Consider the following 18,205-nt stretch of genomic DNA (forward strand, 5'->3'; position numbering starts at 1 on the left):
AAAAAAGACTGCAGAGGAGGTCTTGGGGGAAGAGAGAGGGAGATCAGAGGCTGTGTGGGTTCATTTAAGGTAGATCTAGCGTGAACCAGTCATCCTTCGGCTCTGTGGGTAGGTGAGATAAGCCAGCATGAAATTCCCATTAAGACCTCACCTACATATCCTCTAAGACCTAATCATGGGGTCCCAACTCTAGTGCCCAAAGAAAGGAGATTCAACATTGCTCAAGAGTCAAGATCTTAGTAGCAAAAACAAGCTTAGGGAATGCTGAGTTCTGGAATTAAAAAAAAAAAGGCATAAACAGTGACACACATAGCATGCAAAATTTAGCTGCATGATATCTAAAGAGGAGCAAGGCTAATCGCCCTCTGAAGTTTTTTAAAAAACAGGGCAGCATAAGTTTTCCATGCACAGTAGGCTTCCATGACACAAACTAATCAAGGGAAAAGCCCTCACCAGCTCAACCCCCTTCATGTACAAACCCGTATTTCCCTCTAGGTTAAAATGCAATGTCTTTCTCAAGTATCATGTTCTCCTGAACTTTGTGGAGGGAAGGTCGTGGGAATAGGGTCAACTGGCAGGAAACATGGCATTCTGAAGCTTGTATAGCCACTTAATTAGACAAAATAACAGTCAATGCCAATAGAGTGCTGCTTGGATTATTTGTATTCTCCATAAATAATGGGGCAGATATTTATCCTTTGTGGAGAGGGATTACGTTCCTCTCTTTTGGCTCAAATTCTCTCTGAGTTTTTAGAATGATCAAGTGCTTGGAAATAAATTTTGTTTAATTTTTGAAGGTGTGAGGAAATGTGTGTGTGGATGAAAAGCCGTTTATTTTTAAACACAAAGTCCTTTCCTCACTTCTACACATGAAGCTTGCATTTCCATGAGCATTCGTGGCTGGCATTTTGAAGAGCATCATGCAATCCTTTATAGAAGTTTCAAGGTTGGCTTAAAGAGTTGGCTTGAAAAGCACAGCTTGTTATCCTTGTTTCAACAGAACAAAATAGCTCATCTAGTTTGCAGTCTGTAGCCATCCAGAATTGGGTAGCATGGCAGTAAGTGGTGCCTTAGTTCCTTTTTATTTTAGAGTCCCTGTGGATTTCCTCTTTGGTTGCCCTGTTTTATCTGACTGTTCTTAAGTATAAGCCATGTTCCTCCTCCCCTTCGTCCAGGTTCCTCAAGCCTGTGCTTACCAGTGGAATTATATTAAGAATCAGCTGGTTCCTCTGGCTTTAGGGGTACCCAGGGTATATCTCATGTGTGATTACAAACCATCCAGGCTCATGCCAAACACCACCGTGTCAACACACAATTATGTGTCTGCCGCCTGTGAGGCCCAACAGCCCTTGAGATGGCAAAGCCAAAGTAGGGAAGACTGTGTAATGATTTTAGAATATGGCTCCAAATTCTTTGATGTTCCTTCAATCAAGAAGTTGAGGGCTGGCCGAGTGGCTCAGTTGGTTAAGAGCTCGCTCAAGAGTTTGAGCTCTGAGCAACAGCGGTTCGAGTCCCAGCCTGAGCTGAGCAGCCGCTGAGCTGCCAACAGGTAGCAGGATGGCTCAGCTAAAAAAAAAGTTGAGTCTGTGTCCATTCCCCTAGAATTGGGGTGGGCCAATCATTGCTTCGACCACTGCTAGAGTATGGTAGAAATGATGCTATGTGGCTTCTGAAGTTAGGTCATTAAAAGACATGCACTTCCATATGGCTGTCTTGGAATGTTTTGTCTCCAGGTGTTTCCTCTTGGGATGCCCTCTCTTACGGTAGAACCCAACTGCCAGCCTGTGAGAGGACCAAGTGTCAGAGAGAGGCCACATGTAGGTGCTTCGGGCAGCAGTCCTGGCGATGTCCAGACTTTGTGCTCTGAGCCAGATGTGTAAGTGAAGAAGCCTCCAGATGATTCCAGTGCCTGATCATCTGCGTCACCCTCATCCCTCTCAGGCTTCCCAGCTGAGGCCCCAGACACTGGAGCAAAGATGAGTCTTTTCCATTTCTGCCCTGTCCGAACTCCGGATGCTCAGAATCCTGAGATATACATATAATGATTATTGCTTTACACCTCTCAGTTTGGGGTGGTTTGTTATGCAGCAATAAAACATTGAAGTAGAACATCTTCCTTTCCTGTTGGATTTTTGTGCTCTGCTTTGTCAGGTGGGTCCTGAGTAGTACTGTTTATGCTCCTGAGGTCACGCAGACTCAGAAGTGCCCCTTCCATCCTACAGCTCAGGCTTCTTGACCAGGTGAAGCCTTTAGAGATTAGTTTCCTTTTTGATTCCTATGAAGGCGGAGAAGCCGCTTTACATAGAGAGACTGATTGGGCCTGTCCTACATCTTTGCCAGACTTCTTTCTCCTAACATTCTTTAGCTCCCCTGGTCAAACAGCCTCTGGTGGGCACAGTCCATCAGTTTGCCAAATGAACCCAGAAAATAGTCCTAGTCATCCTTAGTTTATGAATAACCTGCTGACTTCCACTGAAATTTGAAAAGGACTGGTATTTATTGATTAGGGGTGACATAAGCAGGTGCAACATGAAGGGGCGGACTAGATATTTCTGTTGTGATATACACCTGTAACCCCTTTGCCTCACCCCATCCATACCCTCTCCACCAGCTTGTAGGTGAGACCTTGGGAGAGAAATATCCCAATATATCCCAAGAGAGGAAATATTGTCCTCTCTTCTTATGCTCAATTTTAAAATGGGTTGAGACAACGGAAGTTTAACTTTTCATACGTAGAGGATCTCACTCAGAAGTAACATCAATAGCCTAATCCCAGAAAAGTAGGGTGAATAAAACATTTCAAAGATTTCTAGTGAATACAAAGAAGCACTGATAACACTAATCATCTTTCTCATGATATGTCACCTTAGTCACCACAATTCTGTGAATAATGAAGCAGTGCAGTTGGAGGGCTGATATCTGAGTTTTAAATCATTTTCATGTTGGCCTTAAAATTGAATTACAAGTATCTGAGGTGGATGGGGCATTAGGAATTACCAGACTCTTTTCTTCAATCACAGATAAATAAACTGAGGTCCAGGTTTTTTATTTTATTTTTTTATTCCCACATTAATAAGCTCTGTGAGACTAAAGTCATGAGTTGTGCAAAATCACACTATGGTGGTGAAGTTGGACTTCTGTGTGGTAAATCAATGAATTTTGGTAAATGAATAAATTTAGAAGGACTTGAAAGATGTAGATATTATATTCTGGTTGCAATTCCTTTGCATAGTACTATAAATTTGGAATCTCAATCTGCATCTTGCAATACCTCCCTCAGAGAGTTGTAGTAAGAATTAACTGGGATAATGAGGCAGAGAGACTGGTGTTCACCAAACTTTCTATCTGCTCTCATTTCCCAACAACCCTTGCAGTTTGGTGGGTCATGTGCCTGGTTCTGGCCAATGAAATGTAAAAGTACCTTGTGTCATTTTTGGAATGAGGCATTAAAATATTGAGTAATTTGCTGATCTCTTTCTTCCCCTGCTGTGGTAACTGAGAAGATAGCATAGTACAGGTAGCATTTCTATAAGATGGTAGAGCTTCAGTCAGCCTGAGTCCCTGAGTGACTGTGTGGAACAGAGCCTGGGCTACTGTAATTAGATAGTTGGCATAAGTTTGAAATAAACTTTTATGATGTCAAGCCACTGAGGATTTGGATGGCTTGTCACTGCAGCATAAGCTTAGGCTATTGTAAATAATATGGGTCCTACAGGAAGTAGGGCGTTATTATAATAAAACCATAAAATACTTAGTATTGGCTTAATGGTTGGGCAAAAGGCAGTAAGGATAGTGATATCAGAGGCCAGAAAAATGACAGTCCATATTATATAATGGCAAGATGTTTGGCAATATTGTGATTTGCTATAACTGGAGAAGCAGATCCTATCCCAATGAAGTTACAGTTCTAGGGGAAAGGCTGGAAAATAGAATATTTTCTGAAAACATGCTTCGCAAAGAACTATGGATAAAGATGCTGGCTCATGGAGATTTTGAGAATCAAATAGGAAGAAGTCTGCTCAATTTCTGAAAAGATTTAAAAAAAAATACCCCACAATATGGTAGAGCCTTGGTCAGTTTACATACCTGAGCATGGATTAGAACACCCTGCTAATCCCTATTAGATGTGAAATGTGTGCAAGAGATGAACTTTTCTGTGTTAAGTCACTGAGGTTGGGAATTACTTTCTTACTGCAGTGGAAGCCTTGTCTATAGTGACTAATATATAATAGTATATACCAGCTTTAGTACGTTGCTCAGCTAGCACAGAGTGAACACTCAGTGTTATCCTATACCTCTTGCTACTGTTTATTATTGTTGTTTTTGCAGTGATTGTTAAAAGTGTGATTGTGGTAGATGGAGTATAGATCAATCTGATGGAGAAAGAGGATAATGCTATGGTCACTAGAGTAGAGTCGTGTTTGCTAACTTTAGTTTACACAGGGACTATAAAATGAAATGGAAGACAGAGGAGGAGAGGCAGTGTAAATACGTGAGGTGAGCTGGAAATTGGGAGAACATGAGCCTTGTGCAAAGGATGTAGTCACTCTTGGTTCGAGCTAATAAATAGAGAGGCTATAAAATCAAAATTTTATATGAATTTTCCAAGAGTTTGAAGTATTGGCAGTTAACTTAAATATTTAAAAAATACTAGGTGGGCCAGGCATGGCTCAGGGACCACTAGTTGGTGACCTCCACCTGAAGGTTGCCCCAGGAACTGAAATGTCTAATAGCCAACAATGTAAATCTCATCCCACTCAATAGATCGTAATTTGCAGAACCATAAATGTTCAAGATTACTGTTGTTTGGATTTACCTTCTAACCATCTGAAACTTATTTATTCCCATTGCAACGTCTCTGCCAAGTTGTCTTTCAGCTGAGGATTGAATCCCTTTGGAAGTAGGTGGCTTTCCATTACATCTTTGGTATCCTCAGATTGTTAGAAAGTTCCTCCATATTTGAGGTGAAATCTCCGTATAGCTCCTCCTACTTTGCTTTTTGTTTTCTCCTCCTCTGTGGCTCTCTTGTGGACTTACACCCTACAGCCAACTTTTTAAAGCTGGCGGTCAACTTATCTAAACGACACTGCAGTGGACATTTTTTTTTTTCCCTGCTCACCTACTCCTCTTCCTTACCCCACCCCACTCTTCTGGCAATAGCACCATCCTTGGAGCATTCTGTGTATAAAGGGCTCCAAATCACAATATCCTGTTCCTTGCTTCCTGCCCCTCTCTCACCTCAAACCAGACAACAGAGGATCCAGGGCTGGCTAACTAAAATACCCCATCACCAGGCTTTGGGGCTTGGTGCAGGGGTGAGCATGTGCCACAAAATGGGGACTTTGGAGTCTTTTCTGTAGATTTAAATAGGGCACTGTGAGAGAAAATGCTGTCCTCTGGGGTCCCCAAGACTATGAATGTCTGTAGTCATTTTCTTCCACCCCCCAAACCATGCTGCACAGAGCAAGGTGTCTGGAGCAGGAAAAAGTGAGGACAAAATTCAGAGGGAAGCAGAGCCAAAAAGAGAGAAGGAAGACACACACACACACACACACACACACACACACACACACACACACAGAGAGAGAGAGAGAGAGAGAGAGAGAGAGAGAGAGAGAGAGAGTAACTTTTGAATCTCTGTGACCCTCTTCATCCTTGTATCCTTGCATTTCTTAGTTATGAAAAAAAAAATAGTTGCACTAGTTAGAGTTGAGTTCTTGCCATTTACATCAAGATGGTCCTGACTGATCCCCTAAACTGTGTTGGAGATTTACAAAAGTGCACATGTGATATTATAGTTTCACCTCCCCTTTGAATTTTTATATCCTTTTGTACATCGTTGTTCAGAGCATTTAAAATTATTTTTATTTGAGAATATTTTTAGTTGAGGCATCTGTAGTTATTTGTGTCTTAATTTCATATTTCCAATAAGTGTAAATTATGCATTTTAAACACAACACATTCATTTTAGCTCTTGAGTATTTTTGTGTTTTATGTTTTTTAAAATTTTGTTGCAAATTTTTTTACATTTTATGAATTTATTATGTAAGCTAACTATAAAAAAATGATTCCTACTTTTTAGTGAGCTGTTACTCTTTGGATAGTATCAGCAAAAATTAAGTGATGGTTATGACTGAAATGTTCTGTATTTCATATATCACAAAGCAATATTGCATCACAAAATACTCATCCACATTCCCAAAATTATAGTTTCTAGTCTGCAAGTAACTACAGGCACTTATACTTTTTTTAGGTTACTCTCACCCTTATGAATTGTGACCAGGAACAGAATTCTGTAACAATCTGCCTATTGCTGTTTCAAAGCAGGCGTTTTTGGTTAAGTACAATTTTCTGCAGGAATCATACACCCACGATAGTCCAATGGGCTGTGTCAGCCACATATAAGGAGTGAGACAGTGGTGGAAGCTTAATGTGTTTTTCCACCTTGAATAGTCACTGACTGTCATTCATGCTCCGAGGATGAATTTTTAGGCTTTAAGCATGATCCATCACAATATTTCTACCTGTCCAAGGGATGGTACCATTACTATGGTTACCTTCTGGCTGAATGGCCCCACAGAGTTCCCAGCATACTTCATTATACACCAGCCCAGGTGCCTCTACTTGAAAATTCTAAACACATGGGAAATGCATTGGGAATAATAAGCAGAGCTAGGAAAAATGATACAGAGAATTAAGCCAGTAAAGAATTAACTTCACCCTCAGGTAAAACATCCCAGCTCTCCAAGGCTGAGTGGGTTCTCCCCCCTCCCCCTGGCTCATAGCTGCATGGAATATCTCATGGCACAGAAGCTTTCAACACAGCAAAATGGGTTGAAAATGAAATTTTTTGGAATGATGTACCTTCTGAGAGCAGTTTTCTAAAGCTGTATTCTTATTAAGTAAGGGATACAACACTTAGAAAGTCCTCAGTGCCCAGCTAGGTGGGGTCCTCTCATTTAAATTGTTGTCAGTCACCAACTGTATATGGTGACGAGTGAAGAGCACAGTTCTTTTTCAATTCACATCTCCTGTAGTAGATAAATGCATCCCACTTTATTTTTTACTCTGAGGATGGGACAATGTTCAGATTTATGCCTTTTATTGCTGTGAATTTGTTAAATATATCCTCGTATTTGATAAAATTATTTTTGATGAGAGAGAAATACCTTGTATCTTACTCTAATTTGTATGAGACATTGGCAAGGATGTTACAGAAAACAACAGGTTTCAGTGAAAATGTAACCATGGTATACCATAATATACCATGTAGTAATACCTATATAAGCACTACTTGTAATAGCAAATAATAAACTTATGTTTTCAAATGAGCTACTTAAATTTGAAGCCTGTATTTTAGGCTTCGTACTTTTTATTAACAAAGGTGTTTTTTGGATTTTTATTTAAAGATTGCTCATCACAGTAGTCGCTATGAAAACTGGCATTGCCAGGGAGCTTGCAGCCCTATAACCACAAGGAGGAGCTCAAGCATCAAATTAAAAATTCACACACATCATTAAGTGTGGTGTGTGTGGCTTTTGGGAAGGCATTAAGGCAATATTTATTCTCATACGGAGGCAAGGTGATCTGTGGGCCGTTTGCCCAAACTCATATCACTCTGGGGCATTTATGTTGATAGGCTGGTATGTTTCAGAATATTTACATAATATGATAATATAGGCATAATCTAGTCCTCATCCAGCAAGCAGATGGATCTTGAAAAAAAAATGCAAATGAGATCCTGCCACTCCCTGGCTTAAAGCCTTCCAATGGCTGCTTTTCACTGTGAGAATAAACTGCAGTCTTTACCGTGGCCCCTGACGCCCTGTGTGGTCTGGTTCCCAGGTCCCGACTCCATCGCATGCCTCTTTCCCCACAGACTTGCTGCAGTCGCCACATGTGCCTTCAGACAGGTCCTCCTTGTTTGCCTCAAGGACTTCCCACTTCTGGTTTCCTCTGTTCTCCCAGGTCTCTACATGCCTGCCTCCTCATCCTGTGCAATTTGGCTTCAATGTCACCTTCTAAAGACTTGTGTCCTGATACCTACCAAATGTAGGTTAGCCTGCCCTTCCCCCCTTCCATTAGTGTCCATCCTCATGCTGTGTTCACTCTTTCTTAGCATTTATCACAAGCTTTAGTTCTTTTGGCCATGTATGTGTTTCCCATTTATTACCTGGCTTCTATGTATAAATACAGATTAGAGGAGGAACTTGATCACCGTGGTATCCCCAGTGCCTAGCACAATTCCTGGCACAAAGTATGTGTGCAATGAATATTTGTTGAATGAATGAGTTTTTATAACCGGAACTTACGGAACACGATTGGGGCCCAGGGTAGCCCTGAAATAACAGCTGTGGAAGCAGTTGTTAAAAATTAGCCTCCCACCTTGATGGCCTTTGCTCATGGTTCCAAGGGCTACTTGTTGATTCACCAACAATACACATGCTATTCCTGCTGTCCCCAAGAAGAGGCAGCAAATGCCACACAATGAAACCCAAGGAGCCGCCAGGATAGATTCCTGGCAGCATTGCTGGACAAACAAAATTATGTTTAAACAAAATATGCTACCATCCTCCACTGCCGTCTGCATTATTTGACATATGGGGACATGAGCTTGTTTCTGAGACACAGTGTCTTCAGCTGGTATTTCCCTCTGGTGGTGTTGCCAGCATCATGGCTTTGAAGGTGCTGATACGACTGGCTGTCAGTGACCCCATCTGTCAAATGCTGCAGGATAGTTGCCTTGTTTGGAGTTGCTGTCCTTTTGCATGGAAGCCTTCGAGGAGGCCCTCCTATCTCCCATCCTCCAGTAGCCCATCTTTGAGTAGAGGCAAGCAGGCCCTTTTAGGACCAGATTTCATGTTTCTTTGAGTGCTCACAGAAAACCCCTGGCTCTTCTAAAACCATGTCTTAAAACTCATTAAGCTTGAGTTTCTGCCAAGTTTATTATTTTACTAGGTATAATATATTTCACTTTTTATTTGGGTTTTGTAAATAGTTTCTGATTCTTTCAATAATGAGCAGTAATTATTCAACCTTGCTTATTTTCTCCTTCTTTCCAGGAAACTTTTTCAAAGTAGTACATTTATTTATTAAGAAAACAAACAGTTGCTTTCTGGAAATGTACTCATAGAAGATCCTCCAAAGAAATGTACTCGATCCTTTCACAGGAAGAAAGTTGACACATTATCTGCTAGGATGACCACTCCAAAAACCATGCTTACATATTTTAAAATTTTCAGAATAACCAAAGAAGTAAACGCTTGCATATATTTTATTACTCTCAGGATCACTTTGCCGGGATATGGCATTAAAAATGTTCTTGTGTTTCTGAGAGAGTTGGGAAAATACCTACAACTGAAATTGAGTACTGATTTCTTCTCACAGGTCATAGCTTAATGGGGAACAAAAATACCTAGCACTACATGACTTGTTTATGAAGATGCAATGAGAGAGGATTCTTTGACTTAGATGTGTTAATCTGTGACATTATACTACATAGGACTAGGTAGATAATGATGCGTGTTAAGATGTATATTGTTTCTGGGTGATAGTAATCATAGGATGGTGACAAACTTGTGATGTTAAATATTTGGGACTAAAAGACAGTGGCACTTGATGGGTCTTATGACTTTCGCTATTGGTGTCACTTTTACTTCCAAGTGTATATGGCACTATGTTCCAAGGTTTCTGGGGCCTTAATTCTCCATGCATCGCTGGACACATAGTTTTTGCAGTGGGACTTTGCAGCAACTGCCATTAGGAGGTAGAGTCTATTTCTCCCCCACCCCCTCTTTGAATCTGGGCTCATCTTATCACTTGCTTTGGCTAGCAGAAAGTGGCTGAAATGACATTATATTAACTCTAAGCCTAGACCTCAAGAAGCCTTGTGTATTTCTACTCACACTGGTATCCCTTTTTCTGCACCATGAATAAGCCTGGGCTAGCCTGATGGAAGGTGACAGATCATTTGTATCAGAGCTGAGTCGTCCCAGCTGAGGACATCCTAGACCAGCCAGCTCATAGCTAACCTACCGATGACTCATTGCTGCCAAGGAACAAGTCTGGCTAAGATCAGTCAAACCTGGGCCAGACTAAAAGAACTTCCTGGTTAATCTATAGAATCATGAGCAATAATGAATTGTTATTGTTTAAAGCTGCTTAATTTTTTTAAAATTTGATAAATATGGCATGTCACGTTTTGTATGTCTCAGGTGTCAATGTGTTACTTTGATACATGTATCTGTTGCAATATGATTGCTAGTGAAACGATATTTATCACATCATATCATTAGAGTACAATATTATTGTCTGTATTCGTTATACTGTGCATTAGATCTCTATGGCTGACTGCCACAATAAGCTTTAACTAGGAAGAGGCAGAGATGGTCACTGGCAGCTCCAGGCTTCCGTTTTCCCAGCTTAGCAACCACAGCGGGAAGAGCGTGCCTCTGTCCCTTCATTTCAGCAAATGTGCTATAGGTGACACTGCCCTGGATTGGAACATGTGAGCTTCCTGACCAATCACAGAGGCCAGGGTAATAAAAGCTCTGACGTGGCCACCTAGAAGCTGGTTGTTTGGGACATTTGGAACACATAGCCCAAGGCTGAAGACGAGTGGTTTCTCATAGGAAAATTGGAGGGCTGGGATGCAAGGAAGTGGGAAAGGATGTAGGGAAGACTAAACAATAGTATTCCACAACTGTGGAACATCTAGGAAGAATGTGAAACAACAACTATTTGTACTCATTTAATATTGTCTTGATCACCTACAAGCCACTGAAAAGTGCAAAGTCAAAGACAAGGCCAAAAACGAGGGCTTACACATAGACATACCTTGATATATGATGGACAGATATATGAAAAATTATAATCAGGGAGAAAATGATAAATGCCATGATCTAGGCATAAATCTGGAGTTTATAAAAACCAGCCGTGACAGTGACAACTCAGGAAATATTGGAGAAGAATTCTGGCATTCTTGGCTTTCATCCAGCAGAGCTGAATTTCTCAGTCTTTAGTGTGCACACGACTCACCTGGTGGTCTGGTTAAAATGCAGGTTCTGATTCAGTAGGTCTGGGGAGGAGCCCAAGATTCTGCGTTTCTCATGTGCTCCTAGGTTTCTCTGCTGCTACTGTTCAGGGACCTTGCACTGTAGAAGGTTAGGTCACTGTGCAGCTTGTACCCATCTCCTACTCCTTCAGAAGAGGTATAAGCAGCTGCCTCTCCGAGACATCTGGGTAGTATTAGGATAGCATCCTCAGTCCCCAGGGCAGCAGCACAGGATGTGAGAAAGCCTGTTGGAGGGTCTCTTCTAAACTATGAGGCTGCGTGGGGCAGGGTGCATGACCCTGGAATGCGAATGTTGGCAGTTTTCCTTTATGCTGCCGCAGCACTTGCAAAAGCACATTATGCTGCTAAATGAATTATACACAGTGAGATAATCACAGGCCTCCACTGCCAACGGGCAGTTCCCACTGAAATGAATTTTGAGAGGCAGAGTATTAAAAAAAAAAATAGCCAAACTGCAAGATTATGTGTAACCAGAAATATTTTCAAAATAAGCCATAAAAGGATGTTTGGAGAAAGTTAATTTTTAAATGTCTGCTCCCACACTTTTTGTTGTGTAGACTCCCCAGAAGACTGACAATACCGTGCCTTCTCCTTCTACAGTTCTCCCTCAGGCTGTATTTGGAAAATATTGATTTGTCTCCGTGACTTGTTAAGCAGCAAATCCAACAACAAGTTTTAACTTGCTTACTTGGAATTTCATAGCATGGTCATAATCAGACTCAGCTTAGAGCAGGAAGCCCAATTGTATCTAAATCGGATTCTTCTTCTAGAATGCGATGTTAGAAGAGTAAATGGTGGTACTTCTCAAATTTTTCAAGGGCCAAATGATTGAGCCAAGAACTAGAAGGATGAATCAAAACAAACAAAATTATGGAGGAATATAACTCTGGAAATTCAGGATATACTGCAAGCTAGGACCAGCCATTTTTCAGGAAGTCATTGGTTATTTAGATGTTGAACTCATTGGTCAGAAATTAGAATTTGTGGCATAGAGCAATATGTGTAAAAAGAAATTGTTTAATAGTATTTTGGATTGCTTTCTCTAGTGTGAAAGGGATTGAAGGTATGTATAACCACGATATTAACTTTTTTCCATTTTTCACCTCACTCAACTTAATGGCAAATATAATGCAATGGGTACAATGCACATTAGATTGTTCCAACAAACATAATATGCTCAGCTGTAACTCACCTGATCTGCCCTTGAATCTGTTTTTTATTTTTTATTTTTTTTTGAGTAGGGGTTGTGGGGCACAGAGGTTATTCCATGGCCGGAAGCTTCATTATTGCATGTACGAGTATGTGTGTCTGTTTCTGGCACTGAAGTGTAGTGAGAAGGCAGAGTGACTTTGAGAAAAGAAAAGAGATTTCGTAGCTCAAGGGCTCCAGTTCCAATCCCTGAACTTTTGTTTATGATGGGTTGATACTGATGGGTTCATCTCTGGATCTTTCTCATGCAATAAAAATGCAAATCTAGCTCAGTGCTCATGTCTTACGAATGTAATTTGCAAACAATTTCCAAAGAAGGATAAGGAAAGGCGATGGCACCTGGTCTTTATAACTAGGCAAGTTGCCCTGCTCAAGGAGGCCTGCCGCGACCACCCTACGTTGCACCTCCCTGTGGCTCCCTGTTCCCCCACCTCACCTTGCAGTCCTGAGCTCCCTGACTCTGAGCTGTTGTTTGTTTATAGTATTTTTTCTCACATAGTTTATTTATTTATTTATTTATTTATTTACTATGCTCAATGAGTATCTCCCTTCTCTAGAATATCAGATGTACAAGAACAAGGAGCTTTGTATGATTGTTCACTGATGTATCTTGCATGCTTGGAATAATGCCTGCCTAGCTCCTGCTAGGTTTTCAGTAAAGGAATGAATGCTTTTTCTTTTCTTTCTTTTCTTTCTTTCTTTCTTTTCTTTCTTTCTTTCTTTCTTTCTTTCTTTCTTTCTTTCTTTCTTTCTTTCTTTCCTTCTTTCTTTCTTTTTCTTAGTATTTGGCATTTTATTAGACCAGGTTGAAATTAAAATAGGAATATAGCCATCTACTTATACCATGTCTCAAAAACAATAAACATATTGTGGGATACTAGCTCATACTTTTTTTTTTTTTCACCTGAAGAAAAACTTTTTTTTTTCTTTGTTATGGAACAAAAGAAACCACTAGATAAGGCACTGATGAGACTTAATTTAGTAATAATAAAATTTTAATTTCCATGTAGATCAATTAGCTTTTCCCAAAGTGTCCAGTGAAACCATGGTTTCTCAACCTTGGTACAATCAACATTTTGGGCTGGATAATTCCTTGTTGTGGGGTGCTGTCCTGTGCATTGTTAGGTGTTTAGCAGCATCCCTGGCCTCAATCTATTAAGGATAAGTGTCACCCCTTCCTACCAGTTCTGACAACCAAAAATGTCTCCAGACATTGCCAAATGTCCCCTGGTTGGAACTGCTTATTTAAACCATTCAACCTAATTTTAAATAGGCTCATTGGCTTGCAAAGTTTTGTCTTAATTGTTAGATAATAGCTAATAATGTTCTCCCCAAATGATAATAGAATCATGTGCCCCCCCACCNGTATGTCTAGGGTGGTTCAGATTCCAGACATTTTGAGTTTTACTTAGAGAACTATTTTATTGACAATAGGTAATAGAGATCACTAGTATCCTCTTGTTGTTTTTTTTTTTTGCAGGCGGAGTCACACACTCTGCCATATTTCATCAGAGTTTTCTTTTGGCCCTACTTCTCTGTGTGTTCATTCTTGGCTCAAATTAACCCATCCTGTTGAGTCGTGGTGGGTCTTTGCCACAGCTCTTCAACCTAGCTTCAGTGTGACTCTAGGATAGGAAAAAACACAGAGTGGCCCATTAGTGAGACCTAGATGCTCCAAAGAAAAACATGGGAAGATGTAACATCTATACTGAAGCAAAGTATTTGGTTGCCCAAATACACTCCCTATGATTTTTGCTTTTGTTTCTGGGTTACACTTTCATCAGGCAGCATTTAACAGCTAAGATGTTGGATTGTGTGGTGAGCTTTGTACAGCTGGTATCTTTTATTAATGAAAAATATTCAGACTGCTTTACAAGACATTTATGAGTAGACTGTCATAGCAAATGGTATAGAAAATTACTTTGAGGATTCTGTCGTTTTCCATTTCAAAGGAAGTATCTGGTTTACTTGATAACTCACATGAGGTTCTTTTGAATTAGATCGAGAGATATAAACCCAATGTTAGGATTGTTGGTGGATTCTTACCTGGTTAAAAAACTGTTAACTAATTGGATCAACCAGATGACTAGTTCTAGTCTAGCTCGGACCCTGTTGTGTTAAACATTTTAATTATAATTTGGATATAAGACCCATAGAATTTGCCTGGCAAACTTTGGATGTCATAAAAAATTGGAAGAACAGATAATATAGTAGACAACAAGCTGTCCATCAAAAACTATATTAATAGTTTATAATGATGACCTGAAACTGACATGATATAAACCCTGACTTTAGTTCTGAAAAAATAAAATCCTATGTGAATGTTCATGAAGAGGAAGACTGAGTTTAGTAACACTTTATGTGCAAAAGATTTCAGTTGATTGCAAGCTGATTATAGGCCAACAATATGGATGCAGCTGCTGGGGAGGTTAATGCCATACGAGGGCCATGCTAGGAGATTATGATGTTTGGATTTATGAAGATGATGGCTTCATTGTAATGGGCCCTGGTCAGAACTCATCTGGAATATTGTGCTATTTTTGGTGCCATATTTTAAGTGGATATTGTCAGATTAAGGAAATTGGATACTGAAGACTTCAGAGTTCAAAGAATCAGAGATGTTTAACCTGAACAAGGGAAGTGATGATGAGACATTGTAACTAGAGTTGCCATATGTTTGGGTTCACCTGGGTCATTCCATGTTTATGCCTGTTTCTCAGTTTTCCATCTGGTTTAGCATCTGTCCCATATATGTTATTTTTACATTTTGAGAAAGAAATTTATTTTTGAAAATGCTTTTGAATTACATTTTAATAGATCTCCCAATGTATATAACCTAACATTATATTGATAAATATAAATTGTAACAATTATAATTTTAAAATTATTTTAGTACCACCTTTTACTTTCAAGATTGTCCTCATTTTGGATAGTAAATTACATAGTCACCTAATAACTTGCTATTTGGAGGATTCTCTTGTTGAGAGATTTACTTGTGTGTAAAGAATTACTTTTATGTAGTTCACAGGAGAGGATTTGATCAATTGGTGGACATTACAAGAAGCTGCGTTTCAGTTCAATGTAAACTTGCTGAAGTGGTAGGATCCCACCTCTGGGAAAGTTCAAGCGAAGCTTGATGACCCTTTGCAGGCCAGACATTTAAAAAACACTTTATTATGGAAAATTTGCACATATACAACAAAATAGAGAAAACAGTATAATGTCAGGCATGTTTTGAAGGTGGAATCCAAATTCCTAAGTGATTGTAGTAACCCAAGTGACTGGCAGCCATCTGACGAGTCATCTGTGTTAGTGAATGCAGGAGTGCTGACCAGGCTGAGGGTAAATGCTTATTAGGTCACATCACAGTCCACAGGATGCTAATAACAGGGCTTCCATTGCCAAGTTTTACTAGAATCTACTAGAAGTAGATAGCTAGACTCACAGGTCCCTGATTATCAGGAGTCTGTTTCTTTTTTTGGTTTCCTTAATGTGCAGTCCCTCATGAGTAAAGCAGAGTTACCTTTTATTTTGGTCTTTACAGTTTTTCCCTAGTGAAAGGTCTTGATGCTGGCCTGTCACTCTCTCATCCTGACCTGAACCCAGATGACCACCCAAGCTCTTACCCCACCAATTAACAGAGCTTAATACACATTTGTTGACTGATGAATGAACCACAGACAGGCTGCCATATAGCATCTCTGGAGTAATGGAAGCGTAGCATAGTTCTCTCCCCTTTAGAAAATGGGGTTTGGAAGTAATTTTAAGTTGTTCTACCCATGGAGCGTTGAAAAAGCTGGACTATAAGAGAACTCTTGGCACTGATGACATTATGGGATGGTAGCTTCTGGATTCTTCACTTATTCAGCAAACTCTAATTAGAAACTGGGCACAATCTGTTCCCACAACCTGTTGTGTAAACCTAAGGGCATCTCAGTTCTCTCTGCATTTAATTACCACAACCATCACCTTGCATGAAAAGTTTACTCAGGACAGACATGACAATATTCCAGAGAAGGAATTATAGTTGGAATCAGACATTGAGAAATCCTCTTAATCAATGGTTGAAACAAAATCTCGTAGGGAGCAAGACTTCATGTCATACCCAAGATTGTCAGGCTAGAGGCCTTAGTCAATTCTTGTTTCCTCTTTATGAAAGGGCAGAGAGTATCTCTCAAACTTTATCTAATCCGCATGTCTTTAACATTTAATCATTTCACCAATGAGAACAGCTGCCTACAGTCACATTTATCATTTAACAAGTCACAGATTTCCCTAAAGTGTGAATTCTCAGTCAGGGCAACTGGCTGCTAGAATTAAAGCATAAACTAATAATACCATGCTACCCTTGGTAAAACATTTTAAAGTAAATTTGCAGATATCACAGCACCAGTGTAATCAGATGTGAATTCTTTCCAATAGGCTCAGCCCTACTTCTTTTGCTCATGACTCATGTTGGCTCCATTTTCAGTGTTGGCCATTGCCTTTGGTTTTCCTGTTAACACCTTGCATCTGAAGTTCCCCTAAGGCCTCATTCTGTTTTTTTTTGTTGTTGTTGTTTTTTGTTTTTTTTTTCTGAAAGTATGTCCCATCAAGACTTCTTAGGTATGATGTCTATGTGCTTGACATTGAATTGGAATTTTGTATACACCTACAGAGATATGGCTGTGGTGGATTGCTGGTTTTCACCCTTCCTAAAGATGAGTGCCCAAGGGATCCCCAGTTACATAACTTCTGTTCGTATGTAGTATATACTAAGCCACATATGATAAGCATGTGATGGGGAGAGTGTATGGGGCAATGTCCCTTTAAATGAGAAGACAATGTTTGAGATACAGCTTTTAGTGTTTTAAGAACTATTTATTAAAGCATAATTCACATAAAATGAGCTGTACATATTGAGTGTAAAATTTAAGTTTTAATCTATGTACATTTGGTGAAACTTGTTACAATCAAGATAGTGAAGCTAGCCACCCTGCCCAAAAGTTTCCTCATGCTCCTTTCATCTTGCTCTTCTACCTTTCTCTCCAGTCACCTCTGACCCCAGGCAACCACTAGCCTGCTTTCTGTCACTATACATTATTTCTCAATTCAAAGAATTTTATGTAAATGGAATCAAGCAGTATGTACTCTTTTAAAATCTAATTTTCTTTACACAGCATATGTATTTTGAGATTCATTCATGTTGTAGTAGATATCAGTAGTTCATTAATTTTAATTACTGAGTATTTCACTATGCAGTTATACTACCTTGTTTATCCATCCACCGTTTGGACAATTAGATATTTTCCACCTATTGGCTATTATAGATAAAGTTGTTACCAACATTCATGTATAAGTGTTTGCCTGAACATATACTTTCTTTTCTCTTTGTGAAATACCTGGTAGTGGAGTGGTTGGATGATATGGGAGTTGTTTGTTTAACTGTTTATGAGGAAGTTGAGTTGTTTTTCAAAGTGATTATACCATTTTACATTCCTACCAACAATGTATGGGAGTTCCAGTTCCTATGCATCCTTGTCAACACTTGGTATGCTCAGTCTCTTAAATTTTATCCACTCTAATTGGTGTATAATGGTACCTCACTGTGGTTTTAATTTGCATTTCCTTGATGACTAATGACTTTTCAGTTTTCTAGGAAAGCATTTACAGAACACGTGTTATTTTTGAATGTTTGGTAGACTTCTCTGAAGCCATGTGGAATTGGAATTTTCTTTGTGAGAAGATTTTAACCCATCAACTCAATTTTATTAANATAAGACACCTCCTTAATAATTTTTATATTGGTTGCACGTTGAAGTGATGCTATTTTGGATATAATCTGTTAAATAAAATATATTATTAAAATTAATCCACCTGGTTTTTTTTCCCTTTTTAAATGTGGCTATTAGAAAATTTAAAATTACATATATGGCTTTTGTG

This window comes from Hipposideros armiger, unplaced genomic scaffold (assembly GCF_001890085.2).
Source record: "Hipposideros armiger isolate ML-2016 unplaced genomic scaffold, ASM189008v1 scaffold_245, whole genome shotgun sequence".
Taxonomy (NCBI): domain Eukaryota; kingdom Metazoa; phylum Chordata; class Mammalia; order Chiroptera; family Hipposideridae; genus Hipposideros; species Hipposideros armiger.